The 19,395-nt window shown below is 35.4% G+C and overlaps 1 long non-coding RNA gene across 1 annotated transcript in view; it reads left to right on the top strand.

Moving 5' to 3' along the window:
• The window catches only part of LOC140263746 (uncharacterized), a 192,419-nt gene extending 174,291 nt beyond the window's left edge, over positions 1-18,128 (top strand). Inside the window, exon 4 of the long non-coding RNA XR_011905949.1 lies at positions 18,033-18,128. This is a non-coding gene — a long non-coding RNA (uncharacterized lncRNA). The remainder of the gene's footprint in view (positions 1-18,032) is intronic.
• Positions 18,129-19,395: the final 1,267 nt, after the last annotated feature.

Below are 19,395 nucleotides of genomic sequence, written 5' to 3'. Positions count from 1 at the left end.
TCTCACTTTTTCAGATGTAAAGCTACACAGATAAATAGGAAAGTATATTTCAGGATATATCTGCATTTTTAAATGAGGTTGATGACTTTCTTCAGCGTGATATCTTCTGTCTAGAAATTGTCTTTTTATTAGCTGTATAGATAAAGAAACATAAAGGATCTGGTAGAAACTTCTGTTCTTTGAAAAAAAAAAAGCATTTGTATTTCCATTTGAAATGGAGATTCATGCTTTAGGCCATCTGTCTTAACATGAGTGTATGATTTTTATGAATAAAGCTTTGTAGAATTAATGAATTTTAAAAAATAATTTCTTCCAGCAAATGAAAACCAAAGAATGAAGCTTTATAGAATATTATGCAGTGAATAAATGCTTGGAAAATGAAAACATTTTCTGACTTGAAAATGAGTGAAAAATGTCATGCAAATGATATTGTGGAATTTAACTGTTACTTGCATCATGTTTGTTTGATAGACTCTGACCCTGAGGTTAAACTAGGAAATTCTTTTGCTGAATAAAGTTGGAAATAAGACCCAAATAATTCCAAAATATGTATTATGAGCATTGTGAAACGCTTATGTTGTAGCAGAATTGATTAAAGTGATTTACATTTATATAGCTTCTACGTCAAAAAAGTGCCTCCAGAGCTTTAAAAACTGAACACAGAGATCAGCAGTACAAAAATGGAAAATGTTTATCTTTGAAACGTTTTATTTTAATGCTGCATAGAAACATTATGTGATATTATGGACCGAATGTAGTGATCACTTCAGCAAAACTTCAGGGCAAAATGTCTTGACCAGAAAAATTAAGCTAAAACATAAGCTAATAACTGAAGAATCTGATCATATGTATACATATTTATATTAGTCCCCAGTACAATATGATAATTGATGCTTCTGGTATTTTGTAATTCTTTTATTAGGGAATATTGAGTGTTCTACAAAATTTAGTCAATACTAGAGTCAATATTCTAGTGACCGTAAGATGTCCCTATACATTGTCCCTATACATTTCAGTAAGCAGAAGTATCTTTCTGAAGATAACCCAGGCAGTCATGCCATTTGATAAATCAACTCCAGCAAAATAAAAATGTACTATTTACCAATCCCTGTCACTCCGAGAACCAGCTTTTAAGCCACAACTTCTCCACATTTCTCTCTTCCTCTCCCAATCTCTCTCCCCCCTATTTCACAATCTCTGCATCAGACATTAATGAAAAGGAAAAAAAAAAACAAAACAAAACATAACCTTCACTATCTTTATGCTTCTCTCTCCACCTTAAGTTTCAGTATAAGGACACAGTTTTGGAAGACAGTTCAAAAGAATCTAATGAGAAAACCATCTCACTTCATGTAGTGATCCAGGTTCAGCCAAGCTTAAGAAAGGAACCTGAATTGTTTGTACCAACTTACAAATGCAAAAATATATCAGAACTTTGTGCACAGTTATGTGGGAAACTGTACCTTCTGTAACTGCTAAAAATAATACAAGAAATCCTCTCTGCTTTTGGTGTTGACATATATTGAAATATTGTATATTAAGCTACCTGACTCTTCTATCAGCCCATGCTTGTGCTCACTTTGGAATCCATAATACAGGAGTATAGAACTTGTAAGAGAGTGTAGAATTTGTAGGTGAATGCAGGATTTGTAGAATCTTTTAGACAAGGAATTAATTTTCAAACCAGATTTTACACAGATAGTCAGTTTTAGCTACTGTATATTGTGCTTTCGTTATTGACTTTTTCAGGCTTGCAGACTTTCTTTTCTTTCTTTATTACTTTTTTTTTTAATTATTATTATTATTTTTTTTTTTATTTTATTTAAGGTATTTTCTGTATTTCAAAATTCAGGTCATACTTAGTGAACATTTGATAATGAATCTTCAGGGACTACTATTTGGACACAATGTAGAATCATGTGTTGATAGAATCTTTGAGGTTGGGCAAGACCACTAATATCATCTAGTCCAATGGTTGACCTATCCCCACACTAGCCACATCTCTCAGTGATGCAGCCACACAACTCTTGAACACCTCCAGGAATAATGACTCTACCATTTCCCTGGACAGCCTGTTCCAATGCATTGCTACTCTTTCCAAGAAGAACTTTTTCTTAGTATCTTATTTCTTTTTTCTAAAATTAGTTTTGAATTGCCTTGAGACTGGTTCACAGGCTCTTGCTGAACTGAAAAGAAAAAATAGAAAAAAATCAGTGGGTTTCTTTTAAACTGTATGAAAATGTAATTTAATTTTAGATTTATGCTAGATTTAGTGCTTGTATCAGCCATGTTGGTAGATAATCTTTGGTTGTTTGCTGGTTTTTCATTATAGACTGCTAGTTTTAGATTTTGTTTTGAGAACCATCTCAGCATGGACTCCCTAGATGAATATGAGTGAAATTCTTATAACTATAGACCCAGATTTATGGCTTCAGTTCTCCACCGCTTTTGGATTTTCTGTTTTTATAAGTCATTATTTTCTTGACAATTCATTGTTCTTTTTCTAAAATTAGGAAAATATTCCTTGGTTGCTCAGGGGATAGGCTAATCATTAAAGGAGGATAAATTGGCGTAGGCAAAGGGCTGTTCCTGACATATATTGTAACCTGTAATTTGTCGATTAAAGTCTTTCCTGAATGATAGGAGACACAGGTATTCTCATGCTGCAGCAAGCCAAAAATCAAAGTGTGTTGAGTAGAGAAATGTTCTAATTATGAATCTATGACACCCTCACTGTCACAGTCATTTTCAACAACAGAGGTCATGATACTGTACTTTTTGCTGAACTTATTGCTACTATGCAGATTAAGCTTTGTAGGTTAATCCTTCAGGCAATTTGATGCTGCCTTCTTTCTAGCTATAAAAAAGGTTTAGCTTAGATGTTTTCTTTTATATGTGTAGATGATCATGGAATTGTCAGAAAACGTGACAGAAAAAGAAAAGAAGGCTAGGGTTAGAGCTTAACTGGGCTTTTAAAAATTGTAACCTTAGTATTAAATACTCAAAAACCACCTATACCCAATCTTAGTAATAAATTTCTTTTTGCATTTTTGTTCTTGACCGATGGTCAGAAGAGGAAAGGAGGAAATAGGAAGCTGGATCTGCCACACAGTAACACTATGAGTCTAAACAAAATATCCATGCACTCCGAAGAAATAGAAACAAGGAAAAAACAAGTATAAATTTGTTCAATATTTTGTGAGGAGAACATTTAGGTTTTTCTTATCATCAAAAGAATAAATGATTCTGCAAGATGGACCTATTAGGTGTTTTTATATTATATATATATATATATTAACATCGCTGCATAGGTTGAATATATAAGGCTAATAATAGTTTGCTTGGTTCATCAACTTCTGTTCTAGTCTGGTTAGAGACAGCAATGATGACACTACAAGTTCCCTCAAAACATTTTTTGTGAATTCAGCCCATATGTTGTTTATGACAAACACTGTTGTTTAAATAGCCAAGGATCACTGTAAGGCAGCAGAACTGAGATTAGTCAGGGAAATGTTAACCTTGGGCACTAATCAGTTATATAGAATTACAGATCTATTTTCACTGTGACTTCTATGTACCATTAGGTCATCAAAGGACTACAGGACCAAAACGTAAGCAGTTTTTTGGCATTTTTCTTTTTCTGTAAGCCATTTTTTTTTATACCCTGGATACACACTGCAATAGCATTTCCATGAGAAATCCATTCTTCCATTCTCACCACACATAAGATAGATTCTGTGCAGCAAGAAGCCTTGCAAGGTTGGGTAGATTGCTAAAACATATTTAACTTGAAAATTCAATTCTTCTAGGTCTATTTTAATTCAAATTTGTCCTGAATTGTATATTTTTATATATTTTATGCTTTTTTTTTAAAGAAACTTATTAAAAATGTTGTTATATTTTTTCCTTTTTTCCTTTTTTTTTTTTTTTTTTTTTTTTTTTTTTTTTTTTTAAACTCGAGTGGATAATTTCATCTTCTGAAAGATGCATCCTGGCTTTATAGAAATAGAGGTCAAGTAAAAACTGGAAACATATCAGACAAAGTTCTTGAAGATATCATAACTCTGTCCTACCTGAAAGGTTCAGAAAGCAGCTTGAATGCATACTGAACATTTTCTTTTCTTGTTGTTGATGTGGCAGGGTTCACACTTCCTTGAAGAAGAAACACTAGCAAGTTAAAGCACTGCCAATGGATAATGTGGCTTAATTGATGTATTGTTAAGAACAGTGTCCACGGGAAGACTAGTAGGGAGCTGATCGAGGAAAGTGCTCCATAACCTACAGCTTAAAGATGCATAGTGGAGATGTGGCATTGAGGGACATGTTTTGATGGTCATGATGGGGTGATGGGCAGGAGGTTGGACTAGAAGATCTTAGAGATCTTCTTCAATCCTAATGGTTCTATGATTCTACAATATATGTTATCATTTGCCAGCTGTTCACTGTTGAGGGTAATCCAGTGACCATTGGCAGACTCTTGCAGTGCTGTCTTAATGAATCGATTGCAATTTCTGCAATATAACTATCCTTTCTTGGCTTCCCCACAACGATTCCATAAATACATTGTCACAGTATTTTATAGACAGTGTAATATGTTTAAATGCATCATGAAAAGACCTGTCAGGTAGATTTCAAAAGCAAATACATTTTGTAGAAAGTGATGATTAGTCAGAAATGTACAATTCACTTGAAAAGTGGGATCTGAGTGGGGGAGGCATTTTTTGTTAGTTTGATAAAATCCCTCTAAAGTAGGATGATGCTAAGAATAGCTGCATTAAAATAAAATATTACACTTTGCTTAGCACATTAGCCCTGCTGTTAACATAGGCACCTAAGAGCTTAATCTTGAAAAGCAATTTAATTTAAATTATGAAATCTTGCAGAGTGAGTTTATTTTAAGCAGAAAGTTAAAACACAAATAACAACTTTCTTCCCTTCTCCCAGAATATAGTTAAATCTCTGCTTAGCAAAGATCTGATTTCTAAATCTTCTCCATGCTCTGTGAGATACCTTGTTAAAAATTATCAGGTAATCTTTGTCTGAGTTTGACCTACAGCATGAGGAGAAATCTGTAGGGTATTCAGAAATCAAAACTTAGAATGTAGGCTTGAACAAGTATTTATTTTTCTTACTGGATCAAGAAGCAGCAAACTTAACATTTACAGTTCCTTTGAACAAGAAAAATCAGTATCAGGTCTGCTTGTTTACTTTCAACTGAAGTGCTGGAAACATAGGTTTCTTGGCTTGAACTTCTTGCCTTAGAAAATAAAATTACTTTGGGTCCTGTGATTGCCATGGAAGAAAGTAAGGTCTTTCTCTATAGTGTTTATGTTTTTTTCTAACTTCCAAGATTCTAGAATTTAAAAGGACATTAAGCTCCACCAGCAGTGAATACATCATTCTCATCAGAACATTAGGAAAAATTAGATTTGTGCATGGGCAATAAATCCTCCTGTGCCCAATGTACAGTGAAGGAAGTGCAATACCAATTATTTTTATTGTAGGTGTGTGAGTAGTTTATTTGAACATTCAGAAGAGATTATTTTCAATAGAAAAGGTCATAGCTTATATGAAAAAGACAAAAGGCCTGCTTGCAATCTGTACAAGTACAGCAATGAGGTGTGACTCATGAATTCTGCGGCTATTGCTGGTTGTTGCACTGATCTGAGAGCACAGCCTGCTAACTGAGTTTTGGTTAGTTACTATCCATCTGCAGTCACTCTGGCTCACGAAATAGATGTATGTGTGGGGTAGTGGTGATGTAGGAGTACATTAATATTACATACAGGATTCAGGAGTCATGATTTGGTTTCAAACTCTGCTATGGCTGCTTTTGACAGATCGTCTGCCCACCTGTTCCACGGTTTCTCCTTACATCCTGACCAGTTTACTCAGAAGAGAAATGCCTTCTAGAGCAGACACGGAATCAGCATTATATCTAATGCAAACAGGATTGTAGCTCATTTAAACTGAAGCATCAAATGGTTATTTACACTACTTTAAAAAAAAAAAAAAAAAAGACAGTATATATGTTTGTTTGTAATCCTTCACATTGTCATGATCTGTGTTTTGCTGCAAACCCACATTGGAACGAGAGCATTTTTATTATTATTATTATTTTTTATTTTTTAACTTTTTATTTGTTAACTTTCCATTTGTGGTTTTTTCTGTGTTCAGTGTGTCAAAATGTAATATGAATATCATACTAGAGATAACACGTGTTTAGAAAAAAGTGCTTTTTCCAAAATATGTTTTTCACATTTATCTCGATCTGCTCCAACATTATTTTTCTGTTTCTAATCTGATATAATGAAAGAACAACAGTTTATTCTGAACATAAGTAGAAAAAACAACTAAGCAAAAGCTGTAAGAAATATTTTCAAGACATAATAAGAACACATAAATAGCAGCAAGTTTTGTTAATGATGAAGGAGATTTTTTTGCTTTATCCACTAAAAAAAAAAAAAAGGTCTCACAGAATCACAGAATTGAAAGAAGGGACCTCCAGAGATCATTGAGTCCAACCCCCCTGCCAAAGCAGGTTCCCTACACCAAGTCGCACAGGTAGGCGTCCAGGCGGGTCTTGAATATCTCCAGAGAATAAAGCTCCACAACGCCCCCAGGCAGACTATTCCAGTGATCCATCACCCTCACCGTAAAGAGCGTCACCCCGCTCCCAAAGCACCTTAGCAAAGCTCCTCCCCAGGCTGGCAGATTTCACACAGTCACAGAATCACAGCGGTTGGAAGGGACTTGCAAGGGTCATCGAGTCCAACCACCCTGCCAAAGCAGGTTCCCTACACCAGGTTGCACAGGTAGGCGTCCAGGCGGGTCTTGAATATCTCCAGAGAAAGAGACTCCACAACCCCCCTGGGCAGCCTGTTCCAGTGCTCCTTCACCCTCACCATAAAGAAGTTCTTGCGCACATCTGCGTGGAACTTCCTATGCTCCACTTCCTGGCCGTTTCCCCTTGTCCTTTCTCCACGCGTTGCTGAAAAGTGCCTGGCCTTTCCACTTTGCCCCTCACATCTCAGAGATTTATAGACCTGGACCAGGTCCCCTCTCAGTCTTCCTTTCTCAAGGCTAAGCAGAGCCAGTTCCCTAAGTCTCTCCTCATAGGGAAGATGCTCCAGGCCCTCCACCATCTTTGTGGCCCTCCGGTGGACTCTTTCCAAGAGATCCCTGTCTTTTTTGTACCGGGGAGCCCAGAACTGGGCACAGCACTGCAGATGAGGCATTACCAGGGCAGAGTAGAGAGTAGATCAACTCCCCCAACCTGCTGCCCATGCTCTTTTTAATGCACCCCAATAATTCTTAACAGTGACAGGGAAATATCTTTTCTATTGTTAATCTTCACTTGCTTGGCAAGAGTAGGATACTACAGCTAAAGAGGTAAATACACATTTTTGAGAAGCATAATGTAAAAGACAGAGTTGTATTTGGAAAGATACCATAGATTTCTGTATGCAATCTCACTTCAAGCAGCAGGGTTTATGTTGAGACCCAACGTGCAGATGAAAAACTCCATGTAGTGCACTGTGTTATCACCATCAGACTGTTACAAGTCAGCAGCTTAACATGTTCATCCAGTCACATTACTGCTGTCTTATTCCACAAAACACCTGGATGACACTCAATTAAGGTCATCCATTTGTGTTATGTGCATTCCAGCTGGAAATAGAATCAGAAGAAAGAAAAAGTCTTCAGTTCAATGAAGCTGGAATGATAGAAGAAACAATTCCAAGATGTTCAACATCCATGTTGCTCTTCCCTGTTTTTTTTTTTAATTTTTATTTATTTATTTATTTATTTTTTTCTGATTCTGCTATTTTTCTTTTGAGATCAGATGAAAATATTCAAAAGAAAGGCTTAGGGATTCTTGTCATAGTATAATGACATTTTCTGTTCTGTTCTCTAATTCTTAATATTCAGTTTACTTGTTTAATATCTGCTGAGCACTGAGATGACATTTTCATAGAATTATCTATTTAAGATCTAAGATCTTCATTATTAATAATAGATAATTCAGATTCCGTCACTGTGTGTGTGAAATTTGGCTTTTGCCCATGTAATTGATTTTGTATTACCAACATTGAATTTAATTTGCTCTTTTATCACTCAATCAGATTTGTAAGATCTTTCAGCAAGTTTTGTTGGCAGCTTATATTTTGCTGATGATGGTAACCAACATTTTTTTTTTCCATTTTGGATAACAGTGAATTCCCATCTTTCAAAGAACAAATTTAAGGCTGTCATGGAGTTATCTAGATCAATCTATGTCTGTGAGAGGGGGCTGTAGGTCTGTGGGCCACCTGACTCCAAAAATGGGAAGGGAAAAGGGGAAGGGGGGGGGGGGGGGGGGGGGGGGGGGGGAGGTGGGAGCTGGGATCAAGGAACAAACCTAGAGTAGTTGCAACAATCTAAGGAGAAAATAACTTATTTTACTATGATATCAGGATACAAGATAACACAATATAATACAATCTAATTAAAATTGAGGCTTACAAATCAAGTAAAATAAGAGTGAGAGAGTTTCCTGAAGACCGAAAAGCCTACTTTGAAACTGAAGGAGCATAGCTTGGAAGCACACCCACACCTGCAGCCAAGCAGTGAGAGAGAGAGCCAGCATCACTTCCGTGACATATTTCCCTCTCTGACTGTGAGGCCCTCTGGGATGTGTAGTTCTTCTTCTCTGTGCTCCACATAATGTTATGATGTGGAGTACCAATAGCAAAAATTACAAAACCATGACAGAGGCAAATAGACTTTCTTGTCACAAGGTCTTCCAAACCTTAGATATTGCTTTGGATCTCTCTTTCTTTTCTTTTTTACCTGTTTTTTTACCTAATTTTTACCTCTATTTCTTAAAATATGGGTTGTTTTTCTTGTTGTTGATCTTCTTGTTTTGTGAAATAACAGATTTTGAACTTTTTAAGATATTATCCAGAAATAAAAATTTGGAGGTGAATATGTAGAAAGGAGTGAATCAAGAGAGGAAGTCTCATGGAGAAAGACTTACAGATCTTGGTTTGTTTATGTTAAAAACCAAGATTAGTAGAATACCGGAGCTGCTTTCTTTGAGTTTGACTTGAAATTAGAAATGGGTATTCAAGATGCAGTTTGATATTTTCAAGAAATTATTTTATGCATTTCTTGCAATGAATGGGAATGGGGATCAGAGGTAGTAATCTTTTTTTTTTTTTTTTTTTTTTTTTTTTTTTTAAGTTTGATGTCTAATATTCTGAAGGGTTTCTATTTTTTTTTTTTAATATATTTTTATTTTCATATTTTTTAATACATTTTGTGGCTGATGCAAGGAGAACAATAAGGAAGCCCAAAGATGTGTCCTGTAAACCACATCAAACTGTACTGAGAAAGCTTTTTGTCTCTGAAGATTTGTAAACAACATGCAGGAAATAGACACAGATTCTCACTTTGGAGGAAAATTGAACCCCCTGCAATATGCAATAAAATTTAGTGTTCAGATTCAGTGATTTGTGTCTGCATCAAAGCTTGTGGTACATTCCTCCTTCTACTGAACATGCAGATACTACTCGTCTGTGAAGATAGCACAGTGGTAGGAATCCTCTGTGTGAGATTCTTGCTCTGTGCCTCACAGAGTGCTTCAGAAAACTCCACTGAGACGCAGTGATAATGGCTGAAAAGTGCAGTTATTTGTGGGAAAGAGTGCATGATTTTTGGATGAAATCAAGGACAATCTGCATTACTAAAAATATTTCAAAGTGCAGGAGTAGGTAGGAGGCAGTTATCTTCAGTGAAACTCTAAAACTTGGAAGCTGTAACTGACAGATGGTGGAAAAAACCCAGTAATAAGCTATGCTTATGTGACTCAGTCTTCAGCAACTATTTAGATTATACTGAAATTAGCAAAAATAATCTTGCTGTTGGAGAAGTCTTGCTGTTGTGATTTCCTAGCTGATAATACTTGCCAGAAAGCTCACTATGTGAGAAGGACAAACAAAATGTACAAGGAAGCAATGGAACAAGCAGCTGGTAACTTGTTTAAAGAAGACAAAGCCTTCAGAAATTCATACATCTAAGAAACTCAAAGTATTGTAATACGTGCTCATTTTTATCGAAGGTAGGTGAATGGCTAGGAAACTGCAAGTATAATGCAGGCCTTCAGAAAAATGCAAGTAGGAATTAGAAAAGCTTGAAAGGCTAGAAATAATATCAGGGACACCCATCCAAAGCTAGCATGGCCTTTCCAATGGTAATGATCACAGCACTGAATATTACCTTCTTCTCAGCCTTTTTTTTTTTTTTTTTTTTTTTTTTTTTTTTTTTTTGTCAACACAGATTTTATTTTCTTTGCTCTATGGTTGCTAAGATTTCAAGTGTGAAATAATTTACAATGAAAATATTCTGCTACATCATGGCAGTTTCTTCATGTTATTGTTACATCCTCTATTCAAGGTTTTCTCTGTAGGTGTGACTGCTCCTTTTGCCTTTTTACCTAAGAACACAGGGTTTGCTTTCGGATCAAACAAGTCTGACATAGTTCTGTTCAGCAAAACTGAAGTAAATGTTCTTCAGATAAGACTACAGGGTAAAACAAGACATTGTCTCTGATGATAAATCAATTTTCCTTCTCTCTGCACAACGTCTCTGCTGTATGGAAAGAGATATGCTCAGAATAAACATATTCCTGTGTTTGGAAATACTGTTTGCCTGCAGTTGTATGTATTTAAGAAAGTATTTATCTTCTAAGTTCTTTTGAAAAACAATCTCCAGATTTTTAGCTAACTTATTTGATTATGGCTTATAATCCCAGCTGACATTATTAAATAAAGATTTGTGACTGGTTTTGTATAGTTTTTATTCCTTAAAACATTTAAATATTCAAATGACTAAAGCTACTGAACAGAAATGCTCCTGTTTTCCAGCAACAAAAATGTACAGTGAACATAAAAAATGTTTCATTTTTGATTAAAAAAAAAAAGATATAGTCATAGTAATATTAATATCATAATAGTAATATGATGATAATTGATATGTTTGCAGTTCTTGCCTGGTGTCTTCAACACTTGTCCATTTTCCCAAAGGGAGTTTTCTGCTGATTCATATTTTAAAATGAGTAATTCCTTTCTCCTCATTAACATTGTGGTGAGAAAACACTAGCTCAGCTGTTTTGGAATTTAATGAAATTTAATACATACTAATTTGCTGTCGTGTAGTGGTGTAAAATAGGCTTACCACAGAAAATGAGTTTTAAATTAGTTATAAACAAAGTGAAGCAATTTAAAATCATTAGGAATAACTGTGTCTGGCAAAGCATTACTGTGGCAATTTCACAACAGGATTTCTGATGAAGCATCCCATTTCTGACTGATAGATTCTTTTTGTTCTCAGCATGAGACCTCGGGTGGTGAACTATGATTGTGTTGTGGTTTAACGCAGCAGGTGGCTGAGCTCAACACAGGGGTTCACTTATTCCCTGCCTTCCCAGTTAGCTGGGGGAGAGTATAGGAAAAAACAACAAAGAACTTGTGGGTTTAACTGAAACTGTTTACTGAGACAGAGAACAGGAAAAGGATAGTAGTTTACACTGTATAATTATATACAAACATATATAACAAGTGATGACCTAGTAATAGTTCACCACCCCCTGGCTGATGCCCAGCTAAGTCCCTTGTGCAGCAGAAGAGAGCAAGATGAACTCCCATGCTCTGCAGATCTCCTTCTGCATGATGTCATGTGATATGGAATATCCTTTTGGCCAGTTTAGGTCAGCTGCCCTAACTCTGTTTCCTCCCAGCTCCTTGGGCTCTTTGCTGGGGATGACCTTGGCTGTGTACAGCACTGCTTAGCAGCAACTATAAACATCAGTGTGCTATCAACAGCATTTTTCTCTTGGAACCAAAACATAGCATCACTCTGAAGAAAAGAATTCCATCAAAACTGAATCTAAGACATACAGTAATTAAATATATAACTAAAATTAAAATATCACACAACACTGTTTATAGTGGAGAAGGATGAGAGATGCACATTTCTGGTACTGCAATGAAATCCAGAAGAAAGGATAAAATGAATATGTCAAGGGTATTTACTGAATGTCAGAATATTTCATATGCTTGTCAGTGTTTCCACGTTTTCTAGATAGATCTTACAGTCTGAAATAAGGGAACAAGGAACAAGTAGCCCAGTGAGGCTGTGAGTGTCCCATCCCTGGAGGTGTTCGAGGCCAGGCGGGATGGGGCTTTGGGCAGCCTGGTCCAGACGGAGATTTCCTTGCCTGTAGCAGGGGGTTTGGAACTACATGGTCTTAAAGATCTCTTCTAATTCAAATCATTATATAATTATATGATTCTGTAAAGTGTTTTTGTTTTCAGTGCTTTTTTTTTTTTTTTTTTTTTTTTTTTTTTTTTTTTTCAACATCTCAGCTCCTCTCCAGACTTGAACCAAAGTAAATGCAGTGAATACCTCTAAAGATAATTCTATATATATAGGCACAAGTAGACCTGATTACTTTGCGTGCTTTTAGAGAAAGGAAAACCTCTGAGATTTGTCATGAATTTGAAGCACATTATCCACTGTCTGAAACATTTCTTCTCCATGTTATATCGACCTTTTGTCTAAGATCCTGCTGTTTGTAAAGCCCTTGGAAAATTGGCTGAGAATTGCACAATAATCCTTTTGATTTGCGTGGACAAATTCTTGTCCAGCGTTTTACCAATCTATTTAGAAACTGTAAATGGATGTTTGTAAACTTCTTTTTTTTCTTTTTCTTCCCCCCTAACCCTAACCTCCCCCCCAAAGAATTTGTTTGTTTTAATAAGCAGATAACTGAACACCGGAGGCATTTATTCTTTACCTTCTGCTTCATTGCCTTCTTGAGGTATGTACAGATTTGCAGTACAGCACGATTTGTCATCTCTTACTTCTTAATTAACCTTTAGTGTTGTGGTGTTTCCCAGATTGCCTGCAGAATCATTTTAGAAGAATGTGTCTGTGTAGATAGGCAGTGTCAAATACAGCAGCTTTCTACTTAAAATATTGTTATATGCTGGCGCTAAGGACATTATTCTTTTGAGTAGAGGATGTCGAGACTCCTACATCTAAACTTGCTGCCAGCTTACTTCAATCTCCTGCTTTGAGCATACAAAATCAGTGCATAACTTGTTTTTCTTTATTAGAGAACTTTTTGAAATTTCACATCAGTCTTACCCCTGGGAAACAGCAAAATGACGCTCAGTGCTTGCTTATCTATTTTGTATTTACTAAGTGGCTGCTTACTGTCTTGGGGTAACTACTGCTGTTCTGTACTATGCAGTATTGATGTTCTCTTAATGAGGGAGAACTTGAAGTACCATTTATTGTTATTGTAGTGATTAGAAAAGTTAACAAAATATATATATATATTCAAAAATTTCTTAATCCTCTCCTGCAAGAAAGGGTAATTTCATTTACTGAAATAGAATGGATTGAAAGCCTCGGTAATTAAAATTTAATCCCAAAACTTTTACAAGAAATAATTTTATCATCATTAGCATAATTTTTAAAAGGCACATTTTACTTGGTCTTCTGAGTGTTTAGGAGTCTGTGCAGTCACTGTGCCCTTAATAGCTTCAGTCATTTTAACCTTTGTATTTTTCTTTGGCCCATTGTTCTTAATATCTTCTGCAAAAATTGTGGTTTTTCATTGTTCTAAATCCAAGACTTCTGCAAAAAATAAGAGGGTAAAAATTCATGGGAGTTCATTCACTGGAACAACTGATGGTTTAGAAAAAGCATTAGCCACTTTTACCTTTAAACTTTTGATGCAAGCAAGTGGTGTGAAGAATATATGTTGAAAATATCCTGGAAATACATTCATGCAATAACATTTTTCTGGTATTCCTATAAAACAGTGCTTTGACCAGACAGTAATGCTTTAATCTCCCTTAAAGGATAAAGCTGTCTGATTTAAATGAAGCAATGATTCACATTTTTTCAGCTTAAAACAGTTGATATACAATGTTTTGTATCCCCAGTTCTTTGAGTAAAGAGAAATGAAACTGAGTTGAAGAAATTTTCAGTGGAGAAAAAAATTAAAATTCTCAAGTAAGAAAGTTGTATGAATTTGCTACAGATAATATATTAAAAAAATAGCTAACTGCAAACTGGTGGCAAGGCTTAAAATAATGTGAGAACCATAAAGACAGCATCTGGTGAAAAGCAGTGCTGAGAGGTAAAATGATTTTATGGAAGATAATAAGAATTTCATACAAATAACATATAAAGGTATTGAGACTTAAGATTAAGAGGGTATTTATTTCAGTACTTTCAAGAAAGAAAAGGCTTGTTCCTAAAATAGCAATGCTTTATTTACTAACTTTAATGTCCTTTTTCCTTTTTAATTTAAGGAGTATGAATTTTATGAGACTTGAGATTTTTTACATTCTTTTATAAATATCTGATTTTTGTTGTGCTCAGGAATATGATTTAGCAGAGGGTTGTTAGGGTACTATGGTTAGGCTGCGGTTGGACTTGATGATCTTCGAGGTCTTTTCCAAACTGGCTAATTCTATGATTCTATGATTTTATGATTTTTGCAAAATTATTGTATACTTTTCTCACATAACTTTTTTTTGTTGTTTTCAAATTAATTTCATAACAATAAGTAATGCATACATAATCAATGTTATTTTAAATAGAAATATTCAGTGTATAACTGACACATTGACATAAATCAATATCAAGTAACATATGGTCTCAATGATTTCTTAAAAAATACTAGAAAATTCACTGAAATCAAGGAATATCTATGCCAACACATGGTATCATCAATATAGTATTTTGTCTTAATGCGGTAGACATTGTCTGTTTTGTACATGTACTGATGCAAAGAAGCAAGGCTACGTAGAGCCTCCCTATACTGATAGATTTGAATGAAAATCATATTTCTCCAAAGCAAAATTGTGGAAAAGTAATTTTTGTTTTGTTTTGTTTTGTTTTGTTTTGTTTTGTTTACTGGGGCTTTCCGCCTGGTAATCAGACAAGGATCGAAAAGTAAGTTCTGCAGTCCATCTGCAGGACAGAGGCACCTTTTTCTGACTCAAGTGCAGCACAGCTCTGAAGGCTGGTGATCATCAAGCGTTGCCCATTTTTGCTGTTTGAGAAAGCAGGAAGGAGAAGGATCTAAGTACTACATACTTTTGAATGCATTTTGTTGACACACCCTATTTTGGATAGGCCTTCTTCCTGCCTCGTATTATCAAGGCTTATGTATTATTTTCACATTGGAACTGAAAAAGTGTTTTGTGCAAACTGTGCAGATGGAATTTCAAAACTTTTTTTCTCTCCTAATGTATTTTTTTATGATGTGAATACCTTTTGCCAGTTGAATTATCCTCTAACTAAAAAGAAATTTAGTTCCTTTCTGCCAATTAGTCCTTTTGTTCCATTGTGCCAATGAACACTCACTGCTGGTACTTTTCTTGCTCCTTATTTGTTAGCAGCAGCTATACCAGTAACTATACACACATATAGACTTCCTTGCTTCTTTCCTGACTCTCCATTTAACAGTCCATCTTCACAACACAGATATTCTGCAGTGTCTTATATGGCATTACTTAAGTATGACCTGAGTAACATAGCTACTGTATAATATTTGAAGGGTCTATGTGTGATAAGGATACTAGTGAGTTTTGACCAGTGAAGGAATCTGTTATTAAAAGAATTATCAAGTCTTTCACTACAGAAAGGAAAAACACTATGTACCCTTTGATCAATTGCAGTCAAAGTTGTGTATCAGCCACAGGGCAAAGCTAGTGTTTTTAGAAGGATCTGTGATCTATCACTTTCCTTGTGCTTTGAAAGCAATACAAAAAGCTATTGTTATTTAACAATCAAAGTTAACCTTGTTGTTCTCTGTTGTATGAACATAAGCACAAGGCATATGAATCATTCACTACTTTTCATTCATTTTTATTTAAATTCGTGATTTTTTTAATTTTTATTTTATTATTTTTTTTTTTTTTTAACTGAAGGATTATTTTAATGCAGCTGCTCTGCTTGTAGCCTTTCGTTGAATGACACTGGAAAGAGAATTAGAGGAGACGTAGTAGACAAGCTCCCACCAATGAAAACTCTCCAGATTCTGATGTGGAACAGTATAGTCTCTATTTGAAAGGGAAGTACAAGATTTCAGCCCCACAATCGATGGACTAACATCATTTTAAGCAGCACACATACTCCCCTATCACACATACTCCTTACACCTATATTACTTCTGGGGAAGAGTTCAGTGCCCCAGGAGAAAGTATCTAATGTTCTTGTATTCTCCTGTTTGGAACACATGCCCTTGGCATCTGTGGTTGGGCAAGCAGTGTACACCTCAGTTCACTGGCAGGCCAGGAAGTTGACGAAGCACAACCAGTAGCTAGTATCCTTAGAGGGGACTTCCTGGCCACACTGAAATGAACTCTTCCCGACCTTTTTCCAGGGATGTTCCACACAAAATATAAGCCTTTCTACTCAGTCTCTTTTAACATGTATTTCAAGACTAATCCTTCCATGACCTGTGAAAAATTTCCTATGTAAGTTTTCCCCAGAAAAGATCAGGAGATATTTTCCCAGACTCTGCAACTGCTTTATGAAAGATGTTGTTTTTCCATAAGAAAAGGACTTTTTGCATCCATGATCTCATTGCATCCTGCATGTGGTGCCTCTTTTACCTTTCCGCTTTACAACAAAATCACTTTGAAAACTTTTGCTTTATCAAAGTCTTCATCTCTTCACCTTTCATTACACTGTAGAAATTTTGTAAGACAAAATAAAACATCAAATAGGTTCAGGAAGAGCTGTTGTTGGCTTAAATACATTTGAGCCCAATTCAAAGGAGAAAAATACTGTAAAAAATTACCTTGGGAAAGATTAGATGCCTGGGTGCCTTGATACTAGAACATGAATGTAATTGTGAATTTCAGCCTACCTACTGACCACTGAAGAATTTCAGGGGCTTAAAAGCATTTGTTCATAATTTATCCAAGAAAGCCTAATGTTTTTTCATAAACTCCATGATTTTTCATAAACAAAAAATAAATTGGGAAGTGAGATTTATTTTACTGTTAGTCTTCCTTGATTTATCTTTCATGATATATTGATTACATTTCCTAAACAAAGTCATGTTTACTAAATATTTTCATTTTTAGCACTGTACATTTTTTTTTTATTTTTTACTTTCACTACCATCTTAATTTTCAAATTGCTGCTTTGTAAATTAAACAGGTATCTGAGTCCTGTACTTTTTGCTTTTTACTGTTATGTGCAAGTACGTGGATTGTATGGGTATCTAAGTTGTATCTTACAGTTGTCATCAATCAGAGATTGATCTAAAAGCACAATCCACAGATAAAACCAGTACAAAATACAAGGAAAGCGTAAATTCTTCTTTTTCTTAAGACATGGAAAAGAACATGTTTAGAAAGAAACAGACAGCTGTCCTGAAGTCTGTTCTTAGGCTTTTACACAGACATTTTATATGATTTAGTTCCACTGTGCAATGAATTACCTGATAATGAGTAAGTGTTGAATTGCACAGTGGACTCAATCATTCCAGTGCTTAGTGCACGAAGGAGTTCCACAGCATATGTAGAGTTTGTATGAAATTACTGATTATTACCAAGAACAGGGCTGCACTATGTTATTTTTCAGAACAGCTTGTTTGTGCATCCTGCTGCCTTGCTGGTGAACACTTTATTTTTCAGAGTTGAATCATTAAACTCACATTTAAAAAAAAAAAAACTGATTCCAGAAGAGTAGAAGTTTGACAACAAAGACAGTCATAAATTATTATTGTCAACAATTCCTCTTGGTTTAAAGATGAACAGTTATACTATAAAGACCATGTGGTTTCAACAAACTGTTTTCTGACTTGTAGACTAAACATACAGCATTGAAGTAACTTTTATTTACTTATTTATTTATTTATTTTCTGATACAGTACACAATGATAGTCTAATAAGTTGTTATGTAATATGTGTTTTTTAGGAGCAAATAGTAATTATCGTCATTTATTCATTCAGCAGATGACCCAAGGGGTGAATTTTGGAAGAGAAAGCAGCAGGACTATGAAGCATCTGTAAAGTAATATTTAATAAAACAACCTGTTGACTAATCAAGCACTTTTTTTTTTTTTTTTTTTTTTTTTCTGTCTGTCATGTAAGTCAGTGAAATTAATAATTGTATATGCTTAGTTGAAATGATAATAAGTGGGTACACTCCAGAAAGAAGAAGGAAAGCAAACTGCAGTTAAAATTAAATAGAAAATCGAGATGATTAATGTAATGCTGGAATGATAATTGAGCAAAAAAAATATCCTGAAGCACAGGAGACTGCTCATCTTAGGTAATATTAACATGGACACTGAGTACTCATGACACAGAGAGTATACCAGATCACAAATAATACTACTTATACTAAATCTTATGAGCAAAGTAGGAAAATATAAACAGCTCAGATATCTAATTTACAGAAGATGAAAAATAGGTGGTTAATAGAATTTATGTACTTTTCTAGAAAAATAAATGGAATACTTTAATCAGCCACCATTTCACTCGCATTTCCCCAAACTGAGGCCGAAGGAAGAGGTCACATTCTAAGAATGATTCAACACTGTTGGAAGTGGGCCTATTTCAACATGGGCTTACACTGAGGATAAAAGCAGAACACTGTAGAAACAGAGAACATCTCTCCCCTTCTACATCCCTGTTCCTCGTCTGACATTCTCACCAGCTCTCATCCTGATGGGAGATTTCAGCCACCTGGATATTTACTGGAAATGCAACACAGTTGGCTACATGCAATCCAGAAGACTCCTGGAGTGCGTTGAAGATAACTTCAGGATAAATTCTTGATCAGCCAAGAGCTCATGGAAAATCTCAAATGGAAAAAGAAAGTCTACAGAATGTAAAAAAGACTATGGACACATGAAAGGCATGCATGAACATTATCAAGGCATGCAGGAATTTAATAAGGAAGATGAAGGCCTGCTTGGAATTCAATCTGGAGGCTGGGTCCAGTCTTATTCAACATTTTCATCAGTGTCTTGGACAAAGTGATAGAAGGTACTCTCAGTAAATTTGCTGACAATACAAATGTGGGAAGAATGGCTGAATAAGCAGAAGGCTCTGCTGCAATTCAGAAAGTCCCGGACAGGCTGAGAGTTGAGCAGGAAGGAACCTGATGAAGTTCAGCAAGGGCACATGTTGAGTCCTACACCTGGGGAGTAATAACTGCATAGAAAGGTTCAGGATAGGGAATGACCATCTGGAAAGAACTTATGTGGAGAAGGACCTAGGTGAACTGGTAAAATTTCTTCTCAGAAAGAGCTGTGAGGTACTGGAACTGGTTGGCCAGTGAAGTGTGGAGTTGCTGCAGTGCAGCTGG

This window comes from Excalfactoria chinensis, chromosome Z, assembly GCF_039878825.1.
Source record: "Excalfactoria chinensis isolate bCotChi1 chromosome Z, bCotChi1.hap2, whole genome shotgun sequence".
Taxonomy (NCBI): domain Eukaryota; kingdom Metazoa; phylum Chordata; class Aves; order Galliformes; family Phasianidae; genus Excalfactoria; species Excalfactoria chinensis.
This window is presented reverse-complemented; position numbering and strand designations above follow the sequence as displayed.